The sequence below is a fragment of the Centropristis striata genome, chromosome 1 (genome assembly GCF_030273125.1).
Source record: "Centropristis striata isolate RG_2023a ecotype Rhode Island chromosome 1, C.striata_1.0, whole genome shotgun sequence".
NCBI classification, from domain to species: Eukaryota; Metazoa; Chordata; class Actinopteri; order Perciformes; family Serranidae; genus Centropristis; species Centropristis striata.
The window spans coordinates 43420217-43443545 of NC_081517.1; positions in this window are offsets into that span (position 1 = coordinate 43420217).

Below are 23329 nucleotides of genomic sequence, written 5' to 3' on the forward strand. Positions count from 1 at the left end.
ATTGTTGCAGAGCTTAGGCATGCTGCAGGACGGGGGTCAAGTGAGCTCATTCTGGGTTGTCAAGTGTGTTTATTGTTTATTGTTTATTGTTAAAAAGATCCCCATTAGCTGTCACCAAAAGTGGGAGGAGCTAGTCTTCCTGGGGTCCACAAGACAAAACAAAAATCACTTAACAATTAAACATTGTAGACATTATTATATACGTCATCAGAAATCATTCTGAATAAGTTATTACATTCATATCTATTACATTAATTCTCACTTTCATACAGTAAATATGTTAATATGTAAAAGTGTGTCTCCTCTTTCAATGCTAATAATCAGAATCACATTGTGCATTTAATCAAAGATTCTTGCAGTGATTGTCATTGAGCAAAACAAGACAAATAGCCTTTTTTCTCGATGTTGGTAATCAAAAGGATCACATGCAGGATTCATTTGACTGGAGAAGTTTCCATACTGCTTTGAATTTGGTTATTTTAGTCCATGCCTTAACCTCCTGTGACCCTGCTCCTCATATTTCATTTTAGGTTTTCTGGACCTTATATTTCATTCTGCTTAACTATAACTATGCACTCTAGAATAAGAACAATACATCAATCAGTGTAAAAATCAGATGGCAGCATCTTGGCAAAGTCAATGAACAGCTTTTACCCAGACAAACGTGGACCAGGTACCAAAGCTGATCAGATTTTATGGCTAAAACTTGTGTATTTGTGCTTAATAATGTTTGTAGTTTGATGTTCTGTGCAAGTTTGACTATTTTTAGCATTAGCAACAAGATCCGACTCTGCTAATCAGGATGAAAACGAATAGACTTTTACTATCATTCTTCAAATGAGAGGGTGTAAATGTAAGGAAATAAAAAGTTTTATTCACTAGTGAATTAATTGCGTTATACAGTAAAATGAACCCATTATTTTTTTTTCAAAAACTAATTCCTGTTCAAAGACAATGCTTAGTTTTTGTATTTATCAGGTCCTACAAATCCAAAATATCTAGGAGAAACTAACAATTCATACCAAACAAAAGCTTGGCTCTGAGGAGGTTAAAGGTGTCGATACCTGTGCTGACTGTTTGGATCTTTGCTTTCCAGAGTGTTGGCTGGTATACCTCAGTATACCTTCAGGACAGCCGTCCTCTACTGCAGTTATTCTCAACCTTGGGGTCTGGACCCCAGTTGGGGTCACGAGATGATTTCTGGGGGTCGCCAAATCATTTTGGAAGTCAGCTCTGTCTCCACTGTGTTAAAGTGTTCATGTGTTTTAGTCTTTTTGGTCATTTTGTGTCTTTTTTTCAATCATTTTGTGTCTTTTTTTTGGTCATTTTTTGTCTTTTTCGTAATTTTTTGTCTTTTTTTTGTCATTTTGAGTCTTTTTTTGGTCATTTTGTTTCTTTTTTTTGTCATTTTGTGTCTTTTTTTTGTCATTTTGTGTCTTTTTTGATCACTGTGTCTTTTAGTCATTTTGTGTCTTTTTTTTTTGGTCATTTTGTCTTTTTTTTGGTCATTTTGTGTATTTTTTGGGTGATCTGAACTGTGCGTGTGAGATTGTGTTCAGTGAGCGGGGGTCGCAGACAACATGCATGTTAAATTGGGGGTCGCGACTCAAAAAGGTTGAGAACTACTGCTCTACTGTACCCAGGGAGCTTTGGAAGCTCAGTGACGTAAAGGAGATGGAGCGAGGCCGACCACGAGGTCTGCTCTGTGGCTGGTGGACACCATCTCATCCCTTGCCTTGCAGCTTTTACTCACTTTGTTGCCCACTCATTTCCTCCACCACCAGCCCACATCTGTGTGATGGAGCAGCCTTGTTCCAGGCTGAGTCCAGCCTTCCCTTGGTGCACTCTGCCCACAGTGTCTCAGTGTTTGAGCTCTGCCTTTGACTGCTGCGTTGCTTCTGATGTGGTCCATGTTCTGCTAGTAGATAAGGTGACACAGTTAGCATCATCTCCAGTCTTTGATGTACTTGTCCTCCTCTGGAGAGGTGATTCCTCCACCGTGGAGTCCTGCTGCTGAGGATCCACTTTCTTTCATATGAGCTGATCAGCGTCTCCAGCTGGTAAAGATCCAATCAATTTTCTCGTCAGTGGAGCATGAAATCTTTTCAGCTTTAGCAATAGAGGGCATGGTTTAGAAAACACTGCTTTTAAAAATTATTTAGTGAACTTAAACTAGGTGCTTATTAGGGCTGGGCGATATGTCCCTAAAAGAATATCACGATATTGCAGGCTATTTTTTGCGATAACGATATACTTGACGATATTAGGAAATACTTAAAAACATATAGAAAATATGATTTTTTTTTTAGTCTGTATAAATAATTAAAAATCTAAAATGTAGTTTGAAGTGCAAATCTCAACAGTTGCCAAATACAAATTCTTTTACTCTTGAGTATGACCAAATAATAAAAATAACCATTTAGGGGTTTTGGGGGCATATTTAAATGACATTTTGTAAAGGAGAATAAAGGTTCTTTTATTTTATTTAAGGCATCTTATTTTGACAGTCTTCTTGTAAATTCTGTGGTGGATTCTGCAAACACACTGTGCTCTTATTTTGAAAGCTGCATGTGTTTAATGATAGGGAGCAAGTAGCTTTTTGTGATTAAAACAACTTTAACCACTACATCAAGAAGTAGGAACGTTGCCAATATCATCATATGCATTTTGTTTTAACCATTAAAAAAATATACTGATATCATCGTGAACTATATGATATGGCACACCACTAGTGCTTATAGACATTTTCTATCCCTAAAGTAAGACTTTGTATCTTGATCGTTTTAATTTGTGCACAAACTGTGATGTAACTTTGACAAATCTGTAGTTTTTCAGCTCTGTTTCCTTCTGCTTCCTGTCTTTCTGTTGATGAACGCTAATCTTCTCCTGGTTCCAGCTCCATAGTTGCATGCACAGTTATGATGTGTGATATATTTTTATCTCATCTAACTTTTGGCAAAAAAAAATCAATCATTTATCAAGTGAAAACGGCAAATGTTTTTCTTTTTTCATGCTGGATATTTATGCATAGTGGGGCGGATTAGCTGAACAATCGTTCACTTTGTGATAAAAGCATGAAATTTGGTAGATGTGTTGGTGAATATGTTTCAAACAAATCTGGATATTGGGCCACCTCAAAAGCGCCCCCTAGTGGCCGTGGCAGGCATTTGTTATACAAATAAATCAATGATGAATAAAAACTGCCCTTTTAATAATACCAACTGGTGATGAATTGTATATTGTTGGAAAGCCTGATTAGTCACCTTTACAACGAGGTACAGCTTGTAAGGATCGTGCATTCATGGAATGAGCAACGGGGCTAAACGTGTGGGTCGCACCCCCCAAAAATGTGCATCCCCTGTGAGGCGGATTAGCTCAATAAATCACAAGAATTGTTTATTTTGTGATAGAAGCACACAATTTGGTGGATGTGTTGGTGGATATGTTTCAAACAAATCTGCATATTAGGCCATCGCAAATTCGCCCCCTAGTGGCCATAGCAGTCATTTTCTTCATTAAAATTACAAAAAATATTTAAATCATTTCTTAAAATATTTAAAAAATGTAAACTAAATATACAAACGTAAATTAAAAAATGTAAATACACATATTAAATTAACAAAAATCCAGTTAGACACTCTTTCAGTTATTTTTCCTGCTCCACCACAATCACGCTAGCCATCGAGCTAGCTAGCAAATGAGCTAGCTAGCATTTGCTTCCTGGGACAAGCAGTGCAGTGGACTGTCCATCAAGGTATGTCTAAATATTTTATTTCACCTGTTATAATTATAAATAAAATATGCTATGAACATCATAAAGGCTAAAGAGAAAAACAATCATCATGGGCCTTGGCGGAAAAGTAAATTAGCAAGATAGCAAGAATAGGTACTTAAGCTAGCTAGTTAGTGTAACCCAGGTGCATAAAGCAGCTTTTTCTCCTTTCCTTTCAATTTCGTCATTAATATCGCGGTGTTACCTGTACTCCCGCGATAGTGACGTAACGCTCACGTGACGGGTTGCCGCCAGTCACGGCAGTCTATTTTTAGAGGAAGCTGCGGTAGCTTCCGGTCTCTTTGCATTGAGCCACTCGCGTCTGATCTGTCTGTGCTGCAGGTGAGGTGAATTGTTTGTTGCAAATTCTCCGCCGAATTATATATTATATACTTGCCGGTTTATGTGACGTCCTTTAAACTCATAGGAGCCGACTGCCGCTGGGTCCGCTGCGGGGTTTTGGGGTTGAATCCGTCCGTACTGAACTGGTGAGTGTTAATTAGCGATTGTAGCATGTTAGCTATGCTAATGCTAACGGGTATTATTATAGCGGCTGCTAGCATTTTGCCAGTTAGCTTATGTTAGCCTCTGGCAGACTCTAAAGAGATTGGTTCATGACAATGTTAATCATGACAATGTTGATGCATGGTCTGATCTATGAATGTATGTATATTTATTGTGATAAATATGATATGTCAGCTAACAAAAGGTGCCTTTACTTGTATTTGATTTTGAATAATTTATGCACTTCTGAAGTATTTTGTATTAATTTGAAGTTGCATTTATTTAAATACTTTTTCCCACAATTAGTATTAAGAGATGTGTACACATGGGATTTATTGTTGCTCTGGCCTTGTTTCATGTAGGCCAGGTGTCAATGGAGATGATGAAAGTGATTAGATGATTGTGATGGCGAGCTACCCAAGAGCTTCGACTGAAATATTCACCAGCAATTCCCCCAGTTCCCACTACTCCTGCCGGGCCGGGTAGGAGGCTCCATTGGAGTCAGCCAGAACCTTGCACCCCACACTTCCACACACTATTCCCCCCTCTGCTCCTTAACACACACACGCACACTCCTCTTCCGTTACTGGCAACGTGGAACTTTTTGTGAACTTTGGGACGGGGATGCTGGGTCATAATTTATGTATTTAATTGTTGAATGATGACATGTGCTTTACAAAATTCTGATTGCAACCTATGGTGTCTAACAATTGTGGGTTAATCTTGCATTGATTTATTTTTTTGTTCTTTATCCAACTTAACTAGTTGAGTTATTTATTTTATTTAAATACAATTATATATATTTTCTGTAAGTTATTGTTACAGTAATTTTCTGTTATATTTATTTGTGTTTCTAATATACGGTACCCTTTTTGCAACTCAATTCTGGTCTCTGTGTGGTGTTTCCAGTCCTCCATTTCCTTCCTGAGCCGAATCTATATCTTCTGTTTATCTAGCCTACTACTACTACTACTACTACTACTACTACTACTATTATTATTATTATTAATACCTTAAACTGTACATTTAATATATGCTACATAATTGGCGAGCTAGCCAGGAGGATTTGATAAGGTCTTGGAACACACACATTTATTTTTGTTGGACAATCAGAGGTATAAATCATGGACATTTTTCATAAACATGAAATTAAGGTACCTAATTCAGTAATGGTGGAGGGTATGACAAATACAGTAACTGATAATGACGTTTTTGAGTTCTTGAAGCAGTATGGGTCTATTTCCAAAATGGTAACAATAGATGAACCTGATTCCCCATTCGATCAAACACTCATCGTGGAGTTCAGTTCTGGGGCTGCGGTGAGTGCGTTGCAAAGCGTTTTACCACACTTTATCTACGCGGGTGAACCAAAAGTAGTGTATGAAATATCTGAACTGGCAATTGTTTGCGCCGCACAGGTAGGGCAGGCTACAACTAAGTCTTACCTGACGGAGTTGCAGAATCTTGCAAAGCTTACGGGGAGGGATTTTGCGGATGTTTTAAATGGTGCAATGTCTCACATTGGTCACTCTGTCAGCAAGCTGCAACATGTCCCTACTCCAGAGAAAGAGCCACAGGGAGGCGAGGAGAAGCCACTACCATCAGTCCCTTTACTTCCTGTGTCTCCGGCGTCACCACCAGCTGCAACCCCCAGACCCGGATCAGCCACACCAGCTATAACTGCTCGTGAGATCAATCCCCCAGAAGTGCAGCGCTATGTTGTGGAGCACATCGTCAAAAGTGAGGATAACGGCTTCCACCACTCAGCGCAGAGACTCAGATCTTTTTCTGGCAAAGTCCCACGGCCACAGAATGAAACAGACTATGACACATGGCGGTCTGGTGTGGATTTGCTGTTGCAAGACCCCTCTGTTTCTGACCTCCATCGTTCAAGGAGGATTTTTGAAAGCCTACTGCCCCCTGCTGCTGACATGATTAAGCACCTGCGCCCTGACACATCGCCAGCCATCTATCTGCAGACACTGGATTCTGCATATGGAGCCGTGCAAGACGGAGATGAACTTTATGCAAAATTCATTGATACATTTCAAAACACTGGAGAGAAACCGTCTATGTACCTTCAGAGACTTCAAGTTGCACTGAACATGGTTGTGAAACGAGGAGGAATCCTGGAGGCTGAGGTCAGTAGGCATCTACTCAATCAGTTTTGCCGAGGCTGCTGGAACGACGCTCTCATTGCTCAACTGCAGCTCAAGCAAAGAAAGTTGAACCCACCTTCATTCTCAGAACTGCTGCTCTTGCTCCGCACTGAGGAAGACGGCGAAGCTGCTAAGGCGCTGAGGATGAAGCAGCATCTGGGCCCCAGCAAGCCAAAAGCCAGCGCCCAAGCCCAGTATGCTGTCACCGACAGTGAGGAGAAAGGTGTGTGTGCTGTACTTACCACCATTACCCAGCAACTCGCAAAGCAGCTGGCTGAGATCCAACGACAGCTTGCCACCTTAACTGCTGCCCAGGCAAGTCCAATAAAGCCTGCTGTTCCAAGAGCCACTAATGGCAGTAGGTCGGGTGGAGGTTCGAGGGCTGGTAAGTTAAATGCTATGCCATCAGCCCACAGCCAGCCTTCCGGACCAAAGCCTGGCTACTGTTTTCATTGTGGTGAAGATGGTCACATTAAGCTCCAGTGTGACAATCCCCCAAACCCAGCTCTTGTCACAATGAAAAGGAAATCGTTTGCAGAAAGACAGCAGAGATGGCGACGTTCTCTTCACCATACTCAGCATTTAAACTAACAGTGGTTCCTGTTAAGGGGCGAACAGGCACCATTGAGGACCAACAATGTCCCAAGGATAAAGAAATTGTGGAGTGTGCCAAGCTGAATAAGTCTTCTCTCGAGATGTCGCACCTGCCTGAAGGACTAGTGGGCTCAAGGTGTACTGCAGTTGTGAGCATTGCCGGCCAAGAGTGTCAGTGTCTCTTGGACACGGGATCACAGGTGACAACCATCCCGGTTTCATTCTACAACCTCCATTTCTCTGAGTATCCAGTTCAACCACTGCATGATCTTCTTCAGGTGGAAGGTGCAGCAGGTCAAGCCGTCCCTTACCTGGGGTATGTTGAAACTGCCATAACGTTCCCATCAAGCTTCCTGGGCACGGAGTACACAGTTTCCACTCTTGCTCTCGTCGTCCCAGATGTTCGACCGGAATTCCAGTCCCATGTATTGATTGGTATGAATACTCTCGAAGTTTTGTATGAGCAGTATTCAAGTATGCCCAACAACTTTATGCCAACCTTACCTGGATATCGTGCAGTGTTGAAACTGTTGCAGATTCGTCACAAGCAGAACCCTGAAGGAATTATCAGATTGGCCAGCCTGATTCCTGTTTTGATCCCTGCTGGCAGAGCTGTTGTTGTGGATGGAATAGCGGAGGTCCCAACACCTGCTGTCGGCCAGAGTGTTATCATAGAACATCCCACAACTCCCCTGCCTGGTGGTCTTTGTGTCGTGAACTGTTTGATAACGCTGCAAGACCAGCCACTGAGATTTGTGCCTGTTATCCTTCGTAATGCATCTGAGCAAGATGTTTTTGTCCCCCCCAGCAGTGTCATTGCTGATATTGGGCCATCCCTGTGTGTCTTGTCACATCACGCCAAGACTCAGGTCCCCACATCAGAGAACCATCCCAGAGCCACCCTTAGTTATGATTTCGGAGATTCTCCCATTCCAGAGGAATGGAAAATCCGGGTTGTTCATAAACTCAACGAGTTGCCTGAGGTTTTCTCTCATCACAGTCTGGATTTTGGATGCACAGACAGGGTGAAGCATTCCATAAAACTCCACGACGAGACTCCATTTAAACACCGTGCTCGACCAATCCACCCTCACGACATCGAAGCGGTCCGGAATCATCTTCGAGACCTGCTCGACGCCGGGGTGATTCGGGAGTCAGAATCACCATTCTCCTCACCCATTGTTGTTGTTCGGAAGAAGAACAATGATGTTCGTCTTTGTATTGACTTCCGGAAGTTGAATCTCCAAACCATAAAAGACGCTTATGCCCTTCCCAACCTGGAGGAGTCATTTTCAGCATTAACAGGTTCACGATGGTTCACAGTGTTGGATTTAAAATCGGGGTATTATCAAATTGAGATGAATGAAGCGGACAAGCACAAGACCGCTTTTGTGACACCTCTTGGATTCTGGGAGTTTAATAGGATGCCGCAAGGTGTTACGAATGCTCCCAGCACCTTCCAACGTCTGATGGAAAAATGCATGGGCGATTGGAACCTGAAAGAAGTGCTTGTTTTTCTGGATGACCTGATTATATTCTCGGACACCTTGGAAGAGCATGAACGGCGGTTACTAAAAGTTCTACATCGGTTGAAGGAGTTTGGTCTCAAACTGTCTCCCGAGAAATGTAGATTTTTCCAGACATCAGTACGTTACTTGGGTCACGTGGTGTCTGAGAAAGGAGTAGAGACGGACCCAGAAAAGGTCAATGCCTTAAAATCCTGGCCAGTCCCTACTAACTTGAAAGAACTGAGATCTTTTCTGGGTTTCGCAGGATACTACCGACGTTTCATCAGGGATTATGCTGTCCTGGCCAAACCTCTCAATCAGCTCACCCGAGGCTATGCAGTCACTCGAAAATCCACCAAAGCTGTTGTCTCCAGCAAAACCAACTTGTTCCATCCTAAGATGCAGTTTGGAGAGCGATGGACTCAGGAGTGCCAGCAAGCTTTCGAAGTACTGATTGAACAGCTCACTTCTGCTCCTGTTCTTGGGTTTGCCAACCCAAAGCAGCCCTATATTCTCCATACTGATGCCAGCACTACGGGTCTAGGTGCTGCTTTGTACCAGGAACAGGAGGGGAAGTTGAGGGTGATAGCCTACGCCAGCCGAGGTCTGACAACAAGCGAAACTAGGTATCCAGCACACAAGTTGGAGTTCCTTGCATTAAAATGGTCCGTTACAGAGAAATTCCATGACTACCTGTACGGAGCCACGTTCACTGTTGTCACGGATAATAATCCCTTAACGTACATTCTTACAACAGCCAAGTTGGACGCTACCAGTCACCGCTGGTTAGCTGCCCTTTCAACCTACTCCTTTAAGTTGCAGTATCGTTCCGGCAAACAGAACATGGACGCCGATGCACTATCTCGCCGGCCACATGATAACTCTTTGGATGATCGTCCTCTCCAGAAAGACCTAGATTTGATTCACCAGTTCACTCAACAACATCTTATTGAACCTGGTGATGTGGAGGAAATCACACCTGATGTTGTGGAAGCCATCTGCCAGAGTTGTCAGGTGCGAACCCACCTCTCATCAGATCCAGCTGGGACCTGCTTCACGCTGGTGGAGTCTTTGTCGGCCTCTGTGGATGCCATTCCAGAGGGCTACATAACAGAGACTCAACACGGCCTGCCAGTCATTTCATCCTTGTCACAGCTGGACCTCAAAGACAGCCAGAGGTCAGATCCCAGCATAAGAGAAGTCATTTATCAGATGGAAACTGGTGAGAAAGTTCCCCCAACATTAAGGCATGAGCTTCCGGATGTTGCTCTCCTCCTCAGGGAGTGGAATCGTCTTGAACTACGTGATGGTGTTTTGTATCGGAGGAGGCAGGATGATGAGCAGGTCTCATTTCAGCTGGTGTTGCCAAGAGAGCTACGACCAACAGTCTTGACGTCCCTCCACAACGACATGGGTCATCTAGGGATTGAACGGACACTCGATCTCGTACGGACCCGATTTTTCTGGCCTCGAATGGCTGCTGACGTAGAGGCTAAAGTCAAAACTTGTGAACGTTGTGTTCGCCGGAAAGCCCTACCTGAGAAAGCTGCTCCATTAGTTAACATCAGGACCACTCGTCCACTGGAACTGCTTTGTATGGATTTCCTGTCACTCGAACCTGACACCAGCAACACAAAGGATATTCTGGTCCTTACAGATCACTTCACCAAGTTTGCTGTAGCCATGCCAACGGCCAATCAAAAGGCAAAGACTGTAGCCAAATGTTTGTGGGAACAGTTCATTGTGTATTATGGCATCCCAGAACGCCTTCATACAGACCAAGGAACTGACTTTGAATCTCGCTTGATCAAAGAGCTCTGTGAACTTACAGGCATTAAGAAGACACATACTACACCGTACCACCCTCGTGGCAATCCTGTGGAACGCTTCAACCGGACTCTCCTGAGCATGTTGGGGACGTTGGAGCACAAGCAGAAGTCAAAGTGGAAAGAGTATGTGAAGCCCTTAGTGCATGCATACAATTGCACCCGCAACGAAGTCACAGGATTTACTCCCTACGAGCTGATGTTTGGTAGATCGCCTCGACTTCCTGTAGATCTGGCGTTTGGCTTACCAGTGTCTCCATCTCAGACTCCATCACACAGCCAATATGTCCAGAGTCTACGGTCAAGATTGCAGGAGGGATATCAGCTTGCTGCAAAGAACGCTGCTCGATCCATGGAGAGGAACAAGGTCCGCTTTGATAAGCGGGTGATTCCATCTGTCCTTGAGGTGGGGGATAGAGTGCTGGTACGTAACGTGAGGATTCGTGGCAAACACAAGCTTGAAGACAAATGGGAGCGTGATGTTTATGTTGTTGTCAAGCGTGCTGGGGATCTGCCAGTATATACTGTACATCCAGAAAAAGACATGAATGGATCTACTCGGACCCTCCACAGGGATCTCCTCTTGCCATGTGGTTTTCTGTCAGCTAGTGTTAAAGATGAGTCATCAGTGCCTGATCCTGCTCACCGACCTCGAACCCGCAGTCAACCACAAACCGACACAGATGTCCTTGAAGATTCGATGGATGAAAAAGCTGATGATCTCCTGTCTCTGCCTGGTTGTCAGCCCACTCGATTCAGCATCATCCACCGACCTTCAGCTGAATGTTTAGCTGATCCTGTCAGTGACACCCCTGCTTCATCTCCAAGCAGCTCTGACCTTGTTAGTTCTCCACTACGTGCTGCTCCTGTTACGCTTGACTCTTCAACTCCTCAGTTACCTGCAGTGGAAGAGGCCTTTCCAGCAGCTGAAGTGGAACTACCCTGTGGACCTGTGGAAAATAACTTACCTGTGGAGGAAAACTTATCTGTGGAGGAAAATCTACCTGTTGAAGGAAATGTACCTGTGGAAGAAAACTTACCTGTGGATGTAATCCAACCAGCTGAGCCGGAAAATCATGACCCTCAGGGTGACCAAGGTGAGACATGCACTCAGCAAGTTGAGATGACCACTGATCAAAGCGTTGTTGTTGACAGATATGGTGCAGATTCTGAGGCTGCCACTTTAAGACGTTCTGGTCGTCAGCGACAGCCGCCTGAGCGACTCCAATATTCTGCCCTAGGCACTCCGCTTGTTTCTGTTGTTCAGTCCCTTTTCCAGGGGTTAGCAAATGTATTGAGTCCTGCACCTGCAGCAGACGCTCATCCTGTTCCTCGTGTTTTTGTTCTATAGCATGCACCGGGACGGGCATGGTTTAAAGGGGGGAGGGTGTAACCCAGGTGCATAAAGCAGCTTTTTCTCCTTTCCTTTCAATTTCGTCATTAATATCGCGGTGTTACCTGTACTCCCGCGATAGTGACGTAACGCTCACGTGACGGGTTGCCGCCAGTCACGGCAGTCTATTTTTAGAGGAAGCTGCGGTAGCTTCCGGTCTCTTTGCATTGAGCCACTCGCGTCTGATCTGTCTGTGCTGCAGGTGAGGTGAATTGTTTGTTGCAAATTCTCCGCCGAATTATATATTATATACTTGCCGGTTTATGTGACGTCCTTTAAACTCATAGGAGCCGACTGCCGCTGGGTCCGCTGCGGGGTTTTGGGGTTGAATCCGTCCGTACTGAACTGGTGAGTGTTAATTAGCGATTGTAGCATGTTAGCTATGCTAATGCTAACGGGTATTATTATAGCGGCTGCTAGCATTTTGCCAGTTAGCTTATGTTAGCCTCTGGCAGACTCTAAAGAGATTGGTTCATGACAATGTTAATCATGACAATGTTGATGCATGGTCTGATCTATGAATGTATGTATATTTATTGTGATAAATATGATATGTCAGCTAACAAAAGGTGCCTTTACTTGTATTTGATTTTGAATAATTTATGCACTTCTGAAGTATTTTGTATTAATTTGAAGTTGCATTTATTTAAATACTTTTTCCCACAATTAGTATTAAGAGATGTGTACACATGGGATTTATTGTTGCTCTGGCCTTGTTTCATGTAGGCCAGGTGTCAATGGAGATGATGAAAGTGATTAGATGATTGTGATGGCGAGCTACCCAAGAGCTTCGACTGAAATATTCACCAGCAATTCCCCCAGTTCCCACTACTCCTGCCGGGCCGGGTAGGAGGCTCCATTGGAGTCAGCCAGAACCTTGCACCCCACACTTCCACACACTATTCCCCCCTCTGCTCCTTAACACACACACGCACACTCCTCTTCCGTTACTGGCAACGTGGAACTTTTTGTGAACTTTGGGACGGGGATGCTGGGTCATAATTTATGTATTTAATTGTTGAATGATGACATGTGCTTTACAAAATTCTGATTGCAACCTATGGTGTCTAACAATTGTGGGTTAATCTTGCATTGATTTATTTTTTTGTTCTTTATCCAACTTAACTAGTTGAGTTATTTATTTTATTTAAATACAATTATATATATTTTCTGTAAGTTATTGTTACAGTAATTTTCTGTTATATTTATTTGTGTTTCTAATATACGGTACCCTTTTTGCAACTCAATTCTGGTCTCTGTGTGGTGTTTCCAGTCCTCCATTTCCTTCCTGAGCCGAATCTATATCTTCTGTTTATCTAGCCTACTACTACTACTACTACTACTACTACTACTACTATTATTATTATTATTAATACCTTAAACTGTACATTTAATATATGCTACATTAGCTTGGAACATGTATCAGTGGCTGTTGGGTGTGAAAGCTTAATAAGACACTGTTAAATTATGTCCTGTGGAATGTGGACATCCCTCTCTGCACACACACACACACACACACAGGCACACACACACACACAGGCACACACACAGGCACACACAAGCACACAGGCACACACACACACACACACACACACACACACACACAAACACACATACACTATATGTAATGTCTCCTTTGCCCATGTGGTTCTTTTTTTCTTTTTTTAAATGTATTTTATAACTCCATCACAGTTAGTCAGGCGGCTTAGGACCAGATTTGAGAAGAAAGGGGACACGCCGGACAAAAGCACCAAAATTTTTCCACATGCTCTCTATCACTATAGGTTTCAACTTTTGGTAGGAGCCACTTCATCAAGATTGCAGATAGGAGATGGCAGCCATATAAGCCATAAGTCTATGAGAACCAATATATCTTCCAAGCCACTTAGAAGGTCAATCTTGGTGTCAAAATATACATTTTCTGGGTCAAAGAATCATTTAAAGCTATTGAGAATATCACTGGATGACTCACTGTAAATAATTTGTTGATCAAGATCTGACATGAGATGAAAGCGTACCCTTGATTGTTTTGAGCAGTGTACATGGCAGCTAATCTTCACTCTCCCGTGACCATTGATTCCAAACAGTTTCAACTCAGGATTCCCTGCTGCAGCACTTGAAGCAAGTTGCCCAGTCTGAGTGAAAATGAACATATCTATTTGATAAAATAATCATCTAGTGATATTCTCAATAGCTTTAAATGATTCCTGGATTCCCAAGATTGACCTTCTAAGTGGCTTGGAAGATATAGCATTTCTCATAGACTTCATATGGCTGCCATCACCGCAATCTTGATGAAGTGGCTCCTACTAAAAATTGAAACCTATAATGATAGAGAGTATGTGGAAAAAAGGTGGTGCTCTTGTCCGGCGTGTCCCCTTTATTTGGCTAAGTCGCCTGACTAAGTCACACACCTCAGTACAAGGATTTTGCCAGAAAGAGTAACCTGCTACAAGTAACCCTAGTAGAATTTTTAAAATGTATGATTTTTTTCTCTGTCTAAATGTGTTTTGTTTTTATTGTTGCAGGTCATACAATATTGAAAATTATTTTTTCTTTTTAAGGAGCAATCGAAGAATACAAGCCAAAGAGGAGGCCGTAGCCTGTGAATGGGAATATCAAGACCTAATAAAATGTTATACAAAGTTAATGTTCTTTTCTATTAGACTGTAATAAAGCTTTTGTCACTTTAACATGTCTCTAAATTATATTTGTGGTGCTGAAAACATGAAACAGCAGCGGTAGGGTAGGCAAAGCATTCCACGCCAGTAACCACCGGCGGCCATTTTTAAAAAGGCCGCCAGTGGCCTTTTAAATGGCCGCTTTTAAATGACCATTTTTAAAAATGGCCGCCACAGCCATCAGAATTTTTTTTGCGATGGCCCAATATCCAGATTCATTAAACATGTATTCAGCAATGAGTGTACCAAATTTGATGCTTTTATCACAAAATGAACGATTGTTCAGCTAATCCGCCCCACTACACAGGGGATGCACATTTTTGGGGGTTGCGACCCACACGTTTAGCCCCGTTGCTCATTCCATGAATGCACGATCCTTACAAGCTGTACCTCGTTGTAAAGGTGACTAATCAGGCTTTCCAACAATATACAATTCATCACCAGTTGGTATTATTAAAAGGGCAGTTTTTATTCATCATTGATTTATTCGTATAACAAATGCCTGCCACGGCCACTAGGGGGCGCTTTTGAGGTGGCCCAATATCCAGATTTGTTCGAAACATATTCACCAACACATCTACCAAATTTCATGCTTTTATCACAAAGTGAACGATTGTTGTAAAATATTGAGCTAATCCGCCCCACTAGCAGTGATTAATTGAAAGAAACAATTCATTACTCTATAAAGATAATGTTTAGTTGCAGCACTTTGTCTCTTTAAAACATAGTTTCAGCAGCACATCACTGAGCCAGATTCATTAGATGGCTCCATTCATCCTCATAGACAAACTAAAAGTGGATTAACGTCTGGTTACATCTGCCAGCTCTCTCTGTCTGCCTCGGTCTCCTCCTTTCATGTCTGAGCCGGAGTTTTTGTCCAGCAGCTGTTTTTCTAGTCGTTGGGACATTAGAGGTGCTTGAATGCAGTAAGTGATTCTGGGAACAGGAAGTAGAGAGTGATGCATTAAGGCTGCATAACTCTCCCACCACTGCAGAACACGGTGCTGCAGCTGCAGCGCTGCAACTCTGGGACTGTTCTCATGATAACGGGCCACTAAGATGACTCATTGCTCTGATGTAATGCAAAATGTCAACCGGACCGCACTGTTATATTATAGTTGGCTGATTGGTCACAATGCATTATATGCCATACATCCAGACACTGGTTAATGTGTACTGCAGAACATGGTCTCACAGGAATCCGTGAAATAGCCACGGATTCGCTTAACTCAAAATCCGTGGAATAGCCACGGAATCACTCAAATTTCCGTGAAACTGACATGGATTTCGCTACAATGCAAGTTAATGAGGGGTCGCGAGATGATTTCTGGGGGTCGCCAAATCATTTTGGAAGTCAGCTCTGTCTCCACTGTGTTAAAGTGTTCATGTGTTAATGTGTTTTAGTCTTTTTGGTCACTTAATGTCTTTTTTTGTTCATTTTGTGTCTTTTTAGGTCATATTGTGTGCTTTTTTAGTCATTTTCTGTCTTTTTTAGGTCATTTTGTGTCTTTTTTGGTCATTTTGTGTCTTTTTTTGGTCATTTTGTGTCTTTTTTGTTCATTTTGTGGTAAATCTATGTCTTTTTTAGTCATTTTCTGTCTTTTTTAGGTCATTTTGTGTCTTTTTTGGTCAATTTGTGTCTTTTTTTGGTCATTTTGTTTACTTTTTTTGGTCATTTTGTTTCTTTTTTGGGTGATCTGAACTGTGCATGTGAGATTGTGTTCAGTGAGCGGGGGTCGCAGACAACATGCATGTTAAATTGGGGGTCACGACTCAAAAAGGTTGAGAATTACTGGCTTAAATTACCTGGATTACTCAGTATATGAAGTTAGTGAAGATTTGTTGGCCCACACAGGCAGATATGTGTTTCCATTGCGGTTGTTGACTCGTGTTGTTATTGATGTTTTCCTTCAGCTTGTGCAGCGCCTGAAGGCTCTGCAGGCTTACTGCTCTGACCTTTGACCCTTCAGCCTCCCGGGATCAATGGTGTGAGCTCTGCAGCGACGTCTGTCTGGTTAAAGCTAATTGATTACCAATTGGTCATCAGCCAGCTTAGTGACTCCTAGCCCAGTAGTAGGCTGTAAAGGATTTAACAGGAAGTCACAGTGTGTTTGTGTGTTAATAGTCGTATTGTTCACTGTGAAACAACAGTAGCAAAGAGGCACTTCAGGGCAGGACACTCTGTCAATAAGACAGCTGTTTAATCAATAGATGCTGCACAAACTGAGGCAAAGTCTGCTGAAAACATCAGTAGAGTACTGGTAGCTTGGGCGGTTTCCTTTTTTTTCTACAGCACAGTGTGTGTACTGAGAGGACCTCTGAGCAGGTTGATTTAGTGAAAACACCTGTGGCTTTACAGATGCTGTAAACCAGTAGTTCTCAACCTTTTTGAGTCGCAAACCTCAATTTAACATGCATGTTGTCCGTGACCCCCGCTCACTGAACACAATCTTACACGCACAGTTCAGATCACCCAAAAAAGAAACAAAATGAGCAAAAAAGACACAAATTGACCACAAAATGAGCAAAAAAGACACAAAATGAGCAAAAAAGGCACAAAATGACCAGGAAAGACACAAAATGACCAAAAAAGACACAAATTGACCACTAAATGAGCAAAAAAGACACAACATGACCAGAAAAGACACAACATGACCAGAAAAGACACAAAATGACCAAAAAAGACAAAATGACCAAAAAAAGACACAAATTGACCAAAAAAGACACAAAATGACCAAATAAGACACAAAATGACCAAAAAAAGACACAAAATGACCAAAAAAAGGAAACAAAATGACCAAAAAAAGACACAAAATGACCAAAAAAGACACAAAATGACCAAAAAAAGACACAAAATGACCAAAAAAAGACACAAAATGACCTTAAAAGACACAAAATGAACAGAAAAAGTCATTAAGTGACCAAAAAGACTAAAACACACTTTAACACAGTGGAGACAGAGCTGACTTCCAAAATGATTTGGCGACCCCCAGAAATCATCTCGCGACCCTAATTGGGGACCCAACCCCAAGGTTGAGAATAGCTGCTGTAAACAATTAATTATCAAGATTGTCAATGAATTTTCTGTAGACAAACTAATTAATGAAGTATTTATTTCAACAATACTATGAAATCCAGCTTTAGGATTTGAGGCTTGGATTGCGAGAGTTCCCATAATAATAATACATTTTGCTTATAGAGCACTTTACATGGTACTCAAAGACGCTTTACAGTTAAAACACAGTGAAAATGCAGTTACAAATAATTAAAATAAACAGCATTAGTCAAAGCGGTTCAGAAGAGGTGACTAGTGTTTTGCAGGTGGGCCGATCTGAGCAGTCTCTGATATTTCTGATGAATTAGGATTAATAAAAACCTAATTAAAATCCTTTCTTGCAGCTACCAATACTTCCTGTGTTCACTGTCACATCTCCGGCTGTGTGAGCTTCTTTCTGCTTTCTCTAATAATAATATCAGTCATAATGTAACTTGCATGTCGTGCTGCAGCCAGCAGGGGATATCAGCGCTGCAGGAAAGAAACACCACCCACCCAAATGATTTCCATCATGATGCTTCTCAAACAAACCCAGTTTTTGATGACTTGTTTCAGCTAATATGCCTTATTTGAGAACAAACAAAAACAGGAATAGCAGCTAAATATTGTGTGCACAGTGTGTTTGTCATTCACACTGACTGTTTGCATTTCAGATTTTTCAGCGTTCTCTCTGCGTCTGTTATTTTGCATCGATGTCGAGTTGTTTGTCTTTGTTTTCTTTGCTCAAGGGAACAGTAGAAGCAATAGTCAAAATATCCTCGCCTTAACCCTTTATCAGGCAAAGAACTATATTTGGTAGTTAGAGTCAGGTAATATTTTGAGAAAAAAGTTGCAAATTTACTAGATTAAAGTGGCAAACCTACAAGAAAAAAGTAGCAGATTTAAGATATTTAAAGTGGCAAATCTGCGCGAAAAAAGTTGCAGATTTATGAGAAAAAAGTGGGGAAAAAAGCAACTTTTTTCTCCCAGATTCACCACTTTAAACCTCATAAATCTACGCATTTTTTTCTCATAGATTTGCCACTTTAATCTCGTAAACTTCTTTTCTCAAAATATTATTTTCGTATGGTTTTTTTTACACATTCTGGCTGTATGTAATATCCTCCAATATTCTCTAGGGTTGAAATTTGGAATTTGCAAGTATTTCAATGAGTGCCCTATTAAGGGTTAAAGTGGTGAATCTGGGAGAAAAAAGTTGCTTTTCCCACTTTTTTCTCGTAAATTTGCAACTTTTTTCTTGTAGATTTGCCACTTTAATCTAGTAAATTTGCAACTTTTTTCTCGAAATATTACCTGAAGTTACCAAATATAGTTCTTTGCCTGATAAAGGGTTAACTTTGTCTGTTTTGTTTTCTATAAACTGGGCTGAAGTTAATCATTGGTTATCTTTTGACACTCAAACTGGTTCTGATGAACTTTGACCTGAGCAGCTTGTTTTTGGTATTTTAGCATATAACACTATGAGCCATGTCACATTTAGTCACTTTAGGAACATTTGAAGATTTATTTTATTTTTTCTATTAAGCTCCTGTAGTTTTTTGCCTTTCTTTTTATTCATGTTCTCAGGGATCAAACTGGCATTATCTCTGTTGCATGCTAAATTGTATGTACGATTAGCCCTGTGACAATAATTACAATATTGACTTATTGTGTGATATATGGTCATGACCATGATCATTTTGGCTGACCTCAATATCAACTGTTGTGTTTACACGCAGGTTTGTTTACTTAATAATGTCAACAACATCATCAGCCAACATGATGTTTAACTGACTATTATAAGACCTGGGCACAGTGCCTTAGCATCAAAAATACTAAGACACTTTTTTTTGTCATTTCTGGTCTGTTTTTTTATTTATTTATTGAGGATATTTTCATATTTTTTTTTCATTTTGGAAGTCAGCCTTTTTTTGGTAATTTTTTGTCTTTTTTTTTGTCATTTTGTGTCTTCTTTGGTCATTTTGTGTCTTTTTTTTTGTAATTTTGTTTCTTTTTGGGCCATTTTGTGTCTTTTTTTTGGTCATTTTGTGTCTTTTTTTTGGGTCATTTTGTTTCTTTTTGGGCCATTTCATGTCTTTTTTTGGTCATTTTGTGTCTTCTTTGGTCATTTTGTGTCTTTTTTTGGTCATTTTGTGTCGTTTTTGGTAATTTTGTGTCTTTTTTTTGGTCATTTTGTGTCTTTTTTTTAATTTTGTGTCTTTTTTTGGTCATTTAGTGTCTCTTTTGGTAATTTTGTGTCTTTTTTTTATCATTTTGTGGTCAATTGTGTCTTTTTTTAGTAATTTTGTATTTTTTTGGGTCATTTTGTTTCTTTTCTGCGTCATTTTGTGTTTTTGAACATTCTTAAGAATTTAAAAGTTTGTTGCTTTTTGAAAGGGTGTACTTGCATTATCATCCTATTTTATTATGATATTATTATATCTATATCAGTGGCATAAATTGGTCTTTGAATTCCAATAATATCGTTTATCACACTAAATTCTGGAACAATGCATCATCTCAAAAATAGTTATTGTGTGGTGTATTGTTTCCCTTTATGTGGGTAAAGAAATGGCAGTCACATCATAAAAAAGAGTAAAAAGAGAATTGAATCATTGTGTCTCTGTGTCCATTCTCCATGCTGTAAGTAATCCAGTTAAGTGGGAGTGGATGTACAGATGGAAAACAGATGCATTTGGATAATTACTACAAACATTGTTTGTGGCCTGCCAATAAGATTAAAGCTTTCAAGAAATGGGGAAACTCTCTAGGGGCATATCCATGTCTGTGATATATAGTGCAGCTATTCTCAACCTTGGGGTCGGGACCCCAATTGGGGTCGCGAGATGATTTCTGGGGGTCGCCAAATCATTTTGGAAGTCAGCTCTGTCTCCACTGTGTTAAAGTGTTCATGTGTTAATGTTTTTTAGTCTTTTTGGTCATTCAATGTCATTTTTTTGTAATTTTGTGGTCAATTTGTGTCTTTTTTGGTCATTTTGTTTCCTTTTTTGGTCATTTTGTATTTTTTTTGGTCATTTTGTTTCTTTTCTGCGTCATTTTGTGTATTTTTTTTGGTCATTTTGTTTCTTTTCTGCGTCATTTTGTGTATTTTTTTTTGGTCATTTTGTCTTTTTTATCATTTTGTGGTCAATTGTGTCTTTTTTTTAGTCATTTTGTATTTTTTTTGTCATTTTGTTTCTTTTCTGCGTCATTTTATGTCTTTTTTTGGTCATTTTGTGTATCTTTTTTGGTAATTTTGTATATTTTTTTGGTAATTTTGTGTCTTTTTTTGTCATTTTGTGTCTTTTTTGGTCATTTTGTTTCCTTTTTTTGGTCATTTTGTGTATTTTTAGTCATTTTGTGTCTTTTTTTGGTGATCTGAACTGTGCGTGTGAGATTCTGTTCAGTGAGCGGGGGTCGCAGACAACATGCATGTTAAATTAGGGGTCGCGACTCAAAAAGGTTGAGAACTACTGGTATAGTGTGTTTGTGTGTGTGTGTTCCTGTCTGTGGGGTAGGGTTGTCACGATACTAAAATTTTCAACTAGATACCAATACTCGATATAAATATTCAATACTCGTTACCATTTTCGATACCACCAGGATAAAAACAAAGACCCCAAAATTTAACAGAAATATTTTTATTAACAAGAAAAATGCAACATGTAAAAATGAACAGAACCGCACACTGTAACAGATTGCTGTAAGAAAACAGCCAAATTGTGACAGTAATATACTGTTTTCCATTAAAAATGTATTATAAGGTATTATACTGTAGAAAACAATGCATCCTGGGAAATATTTGTAGGTATTATTATTTTATTTATTTTTTCTAAGTCTCTTCTTGTCCACATTTAAATGGCTGTATTAACTAACTCATTCAGTATATGGTATATTAAAATTACTGAGGTTACAGTGAAGACAACACTTAATACGTAGTAATTGACTTTCAGACAGTAATATGCTATATTTATTTAAAAAATGACTGCATTGTATACTGCAACAATATTGCAACTAGCTTCAGCACTATACTGTGTTTTAGTCTACTGTAAAAATCAATGAAATGCAGGATTTTACTGTAATTCAGTATTTGTTTTTCTACTGTAAAATTAACAGTAGAATGCTGCAACCCTGCTGCCAGTATTTTACTGTTAATTTACAAGACAATTGTTTACAGTGCAGGTTAAATATTTATAATAAAAACAGCTGTGCAAAAAGAAACTGCAACTATGATAACAAGCTTCAGGTCTGAGGTAGTGCAAAAAATAAATAAATACGATAAACAATAACAATTAGAACAATATTTTGAGGTTGTATGCTGTGTTTATATGCTGTTTATATGCTGTGTATTATATTGTAATATTGTTAAACTTATCTAGTCCTACTTAATTGCTAGCTGCGGCTAATGGCTAATAATAACATGATACTTTTGAAAATGAGTATTGTATCCGGATACAACGTTTTAGTATCGATACTTTTTTGAGTATCGATACTTTTGCCAACCCTATTGTGGGGAGTGTGTGTGTTTGGGTGTGTGCAGCCTAAAAAGACAGAATGAGTGATTTTGTTTTGTGGAACCACTAAAACATGTGGTAACAGTATGGGTGTCAGAACATGATATTGGGACCAGCAAACACTCATTAAAACATTATTGTACTTACTGCCAAAGGCCACAGTGTCAGACTTAAGTGATGGTTGTTGAGTTTAATAATTATTTTGCCTGTTGAGAGAAGCTGTTTGGGAGCTTTTGAAGGTTTCACAGTATCTTTATCAGCATCCTTTTTTTTCAGTTGTTGTGGATTTGTAGGTATCTAAATCTCTTTATCTATAGAACAACTATTAACCCTTTATCAGGCAAAGAACCATATTTGGTAACTTGAGTCTTGAGACATCTATAACAGGAGGAACCACATTGATATATATATATATATATATATATATATATACATATATATATATAAATGCCTGCACAAAAATGTAAAGTCAATCCATCCAATAGTTGTTGATATATGTCAGTCTGGCCCAAATCATTGGACCGACTCACTGAAAGGCTTTTCTAGAAAACATGTTTATATTTCTCAGTATAGAGAGTCAAAAAAGTAGTGTTTTGGATTATCCTACGGATTTGTGGTTAAAGTAGTTCTCTTTCTCTTGTCTCTGATGATTCTGTTGCATCATCTCCGTGTTGTTTACCAGCTTTGATTCAGTGCACCGAGTCCCCCCGGGGCAGACGGGACAGATAGAAACATGCTTGTTAAACTGCAGTTTCACTCTTTTAACTTCCATGTGCTGTGATCATTATTCACAGGATTGTTTTATGGTTATTGTGGATCTCATTTGTCATGAAATCATCTTGTTTCAATTACTGTGGATTTGGCCAGCTGTTACTCTTAAATTCTCATGTCAACTCTTTGGAATAATAATGTTAAAACTCTGTTTGTTTTACACTCAGACATGTGTTTTAGCTTTGATAAATATGACTTCATAAAATGATGTCATTGCAGCTCACATGCACTTGGAGCCTTTCTTGGAAATGTAGATAAAATTTGTGCACATGACAACAGGGTTCAGCATATTAATTTAAAAAAAGAAAAACGCATTTTGCATGTAATACAAAGCCAGATGCCTATTGTAGCAGGGTCAGTGCTTGGACATATTAAATAATTAGGCTCCTCATGGACGGTTCGGTTTCCCTTTCTCTTCCCTCTGTGTCAGATCCTCCGTCACTCCTTATCAGTTTCTCCTCTCTGCTCGTCATGCCTCTGGGACTCTTGCCCTCACTGGGGTTAAAGAGCAGCACAAGCGTTAAGCCCCGCCCCCTCCAGCGTCTCTAAACCTCCTGATTGGTCGATGCTTTC